This window comes from Hordeum vulgare, chromosome 7H (genome assembly GCF_904849725.1).
Source record: "Hordeum vulgare subsp. vulgare chromosome 7H, MorexV3_pseudomolecules_assembly, whole genome shotgun sequence".
NCBI lineage: Eukaryota > Viridiplantae > Streptophyta > Magnoliopsida > Poales > Poaceae > Hordeum > Hordeum vulgare.
In genome coordinates this window covers 386114646-386122515 of record NC_058524.1, presented here as the reverse complement: position 1 = coordinate 386122515, position 7870 = coordinate 386114646, and positions in this window count along the sequence as shown.

The following is a 7870-nucleotide window of genomic DNA, read 5'->3' as shown; positions in this document are numbered from 1 at the left end:
TGCTCTGGATCAATAGGCCCCTCGCTCGAGTTAAAGTCCTCCTCTTTCCTCACCTTCCCCTGATCTGTGTACTTCACGATCTTGTGGTGGGAGGAGATGTTGGTGAAGTTTTCTGGATGCTCGAGGTCAGACTCAGAGAAAGCCTTGACCTTCTTGTACGAGGCAGTATGGGCCATCGCATACAGGTCGTACATCTGTGGCACCTCCGTCTTATTGAGACGCGCCTAAAAGAGAGAGAGAGAGGAAAATTGTGTTAGTAAAGGGCTCAAGATAGCATTAAGAATGAATTGCATGAGGCATGAAGGAAACCACATACCCAGTTCTCACCAAATTGGATTAAGTTGACGCTCCCTTGATGGTGTGGCACACCAACCATTTTGCCACGCCTCTCCTTGGCGTTTTTGTGGCTGGCCTCCCACGTTTCGGAGCACGACTGATCTACCAAGTCCTCCCAACAATCCATCCTATCTGCACACCATCTCGGGGGCACCTAAGTTAATAAAGAGAAATTTGAGCGCGTAAGAATCAAATCAAGGAAACTAACTACAAAGCCTTAATAATATGTAATTACCTTCATGTAATGCTCGTTCTCCATCTTAGAATTGCGGCACTTCGCCTTGTCCTTCCTAATACGCCGCGAGGCATAGTAGTCTCGAACAGCCTGCACCCGAGCCTCGTGCCAAAAGTTTTGAAGTAGGTGGCGACATTCGGTTTTGATAACCTTTGTCACGTCCTCCTCGTATCCCTCCTCACACCTGTAGTAGGTATGCAAACGAGACAACACCGATTAGTACAATAACTAGCTATGGTTGATTTATAATTGTGTAAAGGATAAATTACCCAGAACTATCGGATCACCATTTCGGCCCTCGTGTGGCACAAAACATCGTCGATCTCCACCTCCGGTGGGGCCGGGGCACCAAAGTAGTGCTCCCAGGTCATTCCTACCTCTCGCTCCCGACCGGGCAACGTAACAAACCCCGGGAAGTTTTGACGGCAAAGCACACCAAGGACATTGTTGGGCTTGCGGACACCCTTGGCAACAATCCAACCCCTGCAGTATGACAAATTAAAGCCAAAACATTAGATATTTGAGAAAACGTGAAGGCAAAAGGTTAAATAAGAGTAAATTAAATTACTTGTCCCCATTTGGCTTAATTGACCACCTCTACTCGCGGGTCGCCGGCACAAGCGGGAGCCCTAAACTACCACGCTGGTAGAGGGTAGCCCCCTCACCCAGCTCCTCGTTGCTATCAGCATGGCAACTTGGCTCAGGCTGACCCAGATCAGCCCAGCTGTCCCACTGGGTCTCTCGGGACGTACCCTCATCCCTGCTTTGCTTCAGAGTCGCCTGGAACGAAGCCTCTGGGACACGAGTCTCGTGGGTCAAAGGCTCATCGACCTAAGGCTCATCGACCTGAGGCTCGTGAACCGGAGACCGTGTAGCCTCCACCTCAGGCAAATCCACCCTAGAAGTCCTCTGCTCAGGTGAATTGGCTTGGGGTGGCGGCGAGGAAGGTGTGGCAGCCATCGCCCTACCTCTCCCACGGCCACGTGTACCTTTAGTACAAGATAAATACCAACATGAGTAATAAAACGTATATAAATACCAACATGACTACAACATAAATACCAACATGAGTACAACATAAATACCAACATGAGTAATACCTTTAGTACCTCTCGGCTTCGCGGGGGGTCGACCTCCTCTCACAGGGGGCGCGAGAGTCGAAGAAACGGTCACTCCATGCAAAGTAGAGAGCAACCCTCTCCGAAGAGGCGGGCGGGAATGGAAGTACCCATCCCACCACCCGCCGACGAAGAAGGAGCTACGGAGTGCTTTCGACCCTTTCCCACCATCTTTCAACACCTGTCATGACAAAGAGTAAATGAAATTAGTACAACATAAATACCAACAAGAGTAATAAAATGTATATAATTTAAGTGTATCATCGTCATAAATACCAACATGACTAATAAAAATTGAATACCTAACATGAACTCAAAATTTATATATAGTAATAGTTGAATACCTGACATGAAATAATAACAATCGTGCTCGTCTATATATGCTTCGGGGTTAATAAATGGATCATGATCATCACTGTCATCAATAAATGCATCATCATCATCACTATCAGGAAGAACATGTGGAAGGCCACCATTATGTAATCGGTCAAGAAGTGACAGGTCATCCGCAGCAGTAACCTCTTCTTCTTCCAGCTCTTCCTGTTCGGTCTCACAAGTTAAGAAGGATTCACTGTCGCTGTCTACTTCAATGTTCTGGGGTGAAGTAGAGCAGTTCTTGAAACGTTTCTTGGACATACGTGTTTCTTCGAATAATTCTCCTTCATATGTGTCTGGGTTAATGTGAGGTTCGTAATCCTCTTCATTGAGGGTAGGTGGTCTAAAATGTGGTGGCACTTCATAAACGACATCCCAACCTTTCAAATTTGGATCAGTTTGGCAGGCCCAGGGTAGATAGAAAACTTGTGTCGCCTGTTGAGCCATAATATAGACATCGGGAACATCTAAGTGGGTGTTTTGGTTGATTTCGACTAGTCCTATATGTTCATGAGTCCTTCTAGTCTCCCTCGGCTCAAACCAATAACATTTGAAGACTACGACGGTCGGTGGGTTTTCACCATAGAATAGAAGTTCATAAATTGCTTCAACTCTTCCATAATACTCGATGCCTCCTTCGCTGAAAGAAGAGACAGAACAATTTGTAGTCTTTAAGTCGGGCATAGATAGCTCTTTGCCAAAGGTACGGAAGTGATACCCGTTGATGTTGTATTTGTCAAATGAACGGTCCTTATAGTCAAAACCATTAGTGACTTGTCTCAACTCGGCGTCCATAGACTCTTCATCAGCCTACAAGTTTCATATGAAATAATGGATGCATTAGCCGCAAATTAGACCAATAAATCAAATGGCCCATTAATGGTAATTAATTACCCTTTGTTTGAACCAAGAGATGAAACCGGGATAGTCGCCTCCATGCTTTGCGAGAAGCTCATACTCTTCGACGGAATCCTTTTCGATGACCGCTCCATCCGAGAATTCGGCGATGTATCGACTATATCAAATATCCGGGAATAAGAGTAGTTGAAAGGAATTATAAGTTGTGGAACAATAATTTACTGAGAAGTTACTCGATGTACGGCCGCACTTCTATTAGGTTGGTGAAGATATACAATGAAATGGTCCGCCATTCTTCGACATCCAACGATTTCCCTTTTGAAGCACCGGATGATGCGAGCTTCCCTTTGAATAGGCTGAGGTTGGATTGACCTTTTTTGGATCACCATCATTGTACCGATGCTTCGGGTTATGCAAATGATGATTTTTGGCTTCGTAGTGTGTTGTCACGAAGTTTGCCGCCTCCTCAGTAATGAATGCCTCGGCCATCGATGCTTCAATTCTACGTTTATTTTTACACTTAGCTCGAAGTGTCTTCTGCATCCTCTCAGTTGAGTAGCACCATCAATTTTGAACGGGCCCCCCAATCTTGCCTCGGTCGGAAGATGCAAAGTCAAATGCTGCATTGGATTAAAGAAGCACGGTGGAAAGATCTTTTCTAATTTGCACATCAACTCCGCCGCCAACTCTTCCATTTCATCTAGTACGCCAGGCGATAGTTCTTTCGCATAAAGAGAACAGAAGAAATAGCTCAGCTCTACCAGTACTAGCCATTCATCCTCAGAGATAAAGCCACGCAACATCACCGACATTACCCGCTCAATCCATATGTGCCAATCATGACTCTTGAGACCAAAATTTTCAATTTCTCAAGACTCGCTCCCCTCTTTAGATTCGCAACATACCCATCGAGGAACATCAACCGCATTTTCACCCACAATAGAATTTCCCTCATAGCTGGCCTTTCAAGATTGAACCATGCCTTTGGCTTCACTATGCTTTGCTTTCCTTTCCGTTGTCGCAAGTTTCGTAACGGTTTATCACATAGAGCCTCCAGGTCGATTCTAGCCTTAGGATTATCTTTTGACTTCCCCTCTATGCCGAACAATGTACCAAAAATGGCCTCCGCAATATTCTTTTCAGTGTGCATCACGTCGATGTTGTGTGGGCAAAGGAGGTCTTTGAAGTAAGGCAGATCCCATAAGCATGACTTGTGAGTCCAGGCGTGTTCCATATTATACCCTTTGAAGTATCCTGGACGCAAAGGATCAGGCTTGAGAGCGTTTAACTGATCAAGGGTCTGTTGGCCTATCAACGCAGCTGGTGCAGTGTTTTTGACAACTCTACCTTTGATCAAATTCTTCTTGTCTTTTCTGAACTTATGGTCAGGATCCAGGAATTTTCTATGCATGTCGAGGCAAGAAAACTTGCGACCAGCCTGCAGCCAACGGAACTGAAGAGATGCCTTGCATGTGGTGCACGGGAACCTTCCATGCACACACCAGCCAGCGAATAGCGGAAATGCCGAATAATCATGCGTCGAGTACATGTACCACACATGTGTTTTCAAATTTGTTTTGGTAGCGGCATTGTAGGTCTTGATCCCATTATCCTAGGCTTCTTGCAACTCATCCTTAAGCAGCTGCATGTACACATTCATATTCTTCCCCGGGTAGTTGGGACCTGGAATTATCAATGTCAGGAAAATGTTCTTTCTTTCCATAATCTCTCCGGATGGGAAATTGAGTGGAATGACAAATACAGGCCAACAACTGTATTGTGCTGCCATCATACCATACACATTGAACCCATTCGTGTTGATGGCAACTCTAGGATGCCTTGGATCTTGCGATTTATCCTTATGTAATGCATCGAAGTGCCTCCATGCAAAACCATCTGAAGTGTGTACCAGCATCTTGTTCCCATCCGCATCTAGTTCGGTTCTTTTGCCCAATTTGTGCCATGTCATCTATCTGGTCGTCTCTTCAACCATGAAAAGATGTTGAAGTCTTGGTACGATTGGCAGATACCGAAGAACACTAATGTGGATTTTGGTCTGATTCTTCTCACCCATACCGTTGTCTACCACAATATACCTAGAAGAATTGCAAATGGGGCAATAGTTCAAGGCCGCATACTCAAGCCTAAATAAGGCACATCCATTCTCACAAGCATGTATCTTCTCATAGGGCATCTTAACTACACGCAGGATTTTCTCTGACTGGTACAGGTTTGCAGGCAGTACATGGCCTTTGGGTAGAAAGCGTCCAAATATCGTCATCATCGCGTCGTAGCATTCTCTGCCTAGGTTGAATTGAGCCTTCAGAGCCATTACTTGCACGATGGCATCCAGCTAACAAAGCTCTGTCTGCTCATGGCAAGGACGTTTTGAAGACTCCAACATTTCATATAAGGCCTTTGCAGATTCCTCCATCTCATCGCCCGAATCCCGAGCATCATCAAAGTCTTGCACCATGTCTTCGATCCCGGTACCATGCTTGTCGGTGCAACGAAGAATCAGCTCAGCTCTCCCACGTTGCTCAGACTCACCGTGAAAAGTCCATACCGTATAATTAGGCATAAAACCCCACTTTTGTAGGTGTTTACCCATTTCAAACTTTGTCTGCTTTTTCCAGTTGTCGCAGTTGGGACAAGGGCACCACGTTTTTTGCTGGCTGCTGCGGCAACAAAAGTCCTTCCCTGGCGCGTAGGAATTCTTCTTGTTACTCCTCTGGTTTGCGTCGGTTTTTTCCTTGAAGAGGAAAGGGTGATGCAGCACACGAGCAATAAGTATTTCCCTCAGTTTGAGAACCGAGGTATCGAACCAAAAGGAGGGCCTCCTCAAGTCCAAAGTACCTGCGCAAAAACAAACAACTTGCACCCAACGCTTCAAAGGGGTTGTCAATCCCTTCAATATTGTTTGCAAAAGTGAGATCTGAAGGCAGAAAGTGAACGAAGTAAAAAGTGTAAGGCTGAAAATATGGTGTGGAGTAGACCCTGGGGGACATAGTGTTCACTAGAGGCTTCTCTCAAAATAGCAAGTATCACGGTGGGTGAACAAATTACTGTCGAGCAATTGATAGAACCGCACAAAGTCATGACGATATCTAAGGCAATGATCTAGCATATAGGCATCACGTCCGAGACAAGTAGACCGATACTTTCTGCATCTACTACTATTACTCCACACATCGACCGCTATCCAGCATGCATCTAGTGTATTGAGTTCATGACGAACACAGTAACGCTTTAAGCAAGATGACATGATGTAGAGGGATAATCTCAAACCAATGATGAAAACCCCATCTTTTTACACTTGATGGAAACAACACGATACGTGCCTCGCTACCCCTTTTGTCACTGGGTGAGGTCACCGCACGGTATGAACCCAAAACCAAGCACTTCTCCCAATGCAAGAATCATAGATCTAGTTGGCCAAACAAAACCCACAACTCGAAGAGAATTACAAGGATATGAAATCATGCATAAGGGAGATCAGAAGAAACTCAAATAAGATTCATAGATAATGTGATCATAAATCCCCAATTCATCGGATCTCGACAAACACACCGCAAAATAAGATTACATCGGATAGATCTCCATGAAGATAATGGAGAACTTTGTATTGAAGGTCCAAGAGAGAGAAGAAGCCATCTAGTTACTAGCTATGGACCCGTAGGTCTATGGTGAACTAATCACGCATCATCGGAGAGGTCATGGTGTTGATGGAGAAACCTTCCGTGTCTGAATCCCCCCTCCGACAGGGCACCGGGACGTGCCCCAGATGGGATCTTGCGCAGACAGAAGCTTGCGGCGACGAAAAAGTGATTACGATGCTCCCCTGATTTTTTTGGGAATATTTGGGAATTTATAGGCGCAAGATCTAGGTCAGGAGACCTCCAGGGGGCCCACAAGTCTGCATGGCGCGACCCCCCTGGCCGCGGGGTGGGGCCTTGTGGGGCCCCTGGGGCTCTTCTGGCTTGGCCTCCAAGCTCTCTGATCTTCTTCCATTCCAGAAATAATCTTTTCGGGGATTTTCTTCCATTTGGACTCCGTTTCAAAATCGTCTGTGAAAGGGGTCAAAAACATGGAAAAAATAGTAACTGGCACCTTGCACTGAGTTAATAAGTTAGTCCCAGAAAATAAATAAAAGGCATGCAAAACATCCCAAGTTTGACAAGATAATAGCATGAAACCATCAAAAATTATAGATACGTTGGAGTTGTATCAAGCATCCCCAAGCTTAACTCATGCTCGTCCTCGAGTAGGGAAGTGATAAAGGACGAATTTTTGATGTGGAATGCTAACTAGCATAATTGTCCTTTGCAACTTCCTTCACGTGGCATGAATATTCAGATCCGTACGATTCGAAACAATAGTTTTCTATTGACATGAAAACAGTAATACTTCAAGCAAACTAGAAAAGTAATCATGAACTTTCAAAATAACAAGGCCAAAGAAAGTTATCCCTACAAAATCATATAGTCTGGCTATGCTCCATCATCCTCCCACAACTAATGTAAATCATGCACAACCCCGGAATTGGACAAGTAATTGTTTTCGCACTCTTACTTCCTCAAACTTTTTATAACTATCACGCAATACATGAGCGTGAGCCATGGATATAGCACTATAGGTGGAATAGAGTGTGGTGGTGGTTGTGAGACAAAAAGGAGGAGATGGTCACATTGACTCGGCGTATCAATAGGCTATGGAGATGCCCATTAATAGATATCAACGTGAATGAGTAGAGATGCCATACAAGAGATGCACTAGAGCTATAAGTATGTGAAAACTCAAGGGAAAACTAGTGGGTGTGCATCCCACTTGCTTGCTCACGAAGACCTAGGGCAATTTTTGAGGAAGTCTATCATTGGAATATACAAGCCAAGTTATGAAAGAAGATTCCCACTAGCATATGATAGTGACAAAGAAGCTCTCAATCATG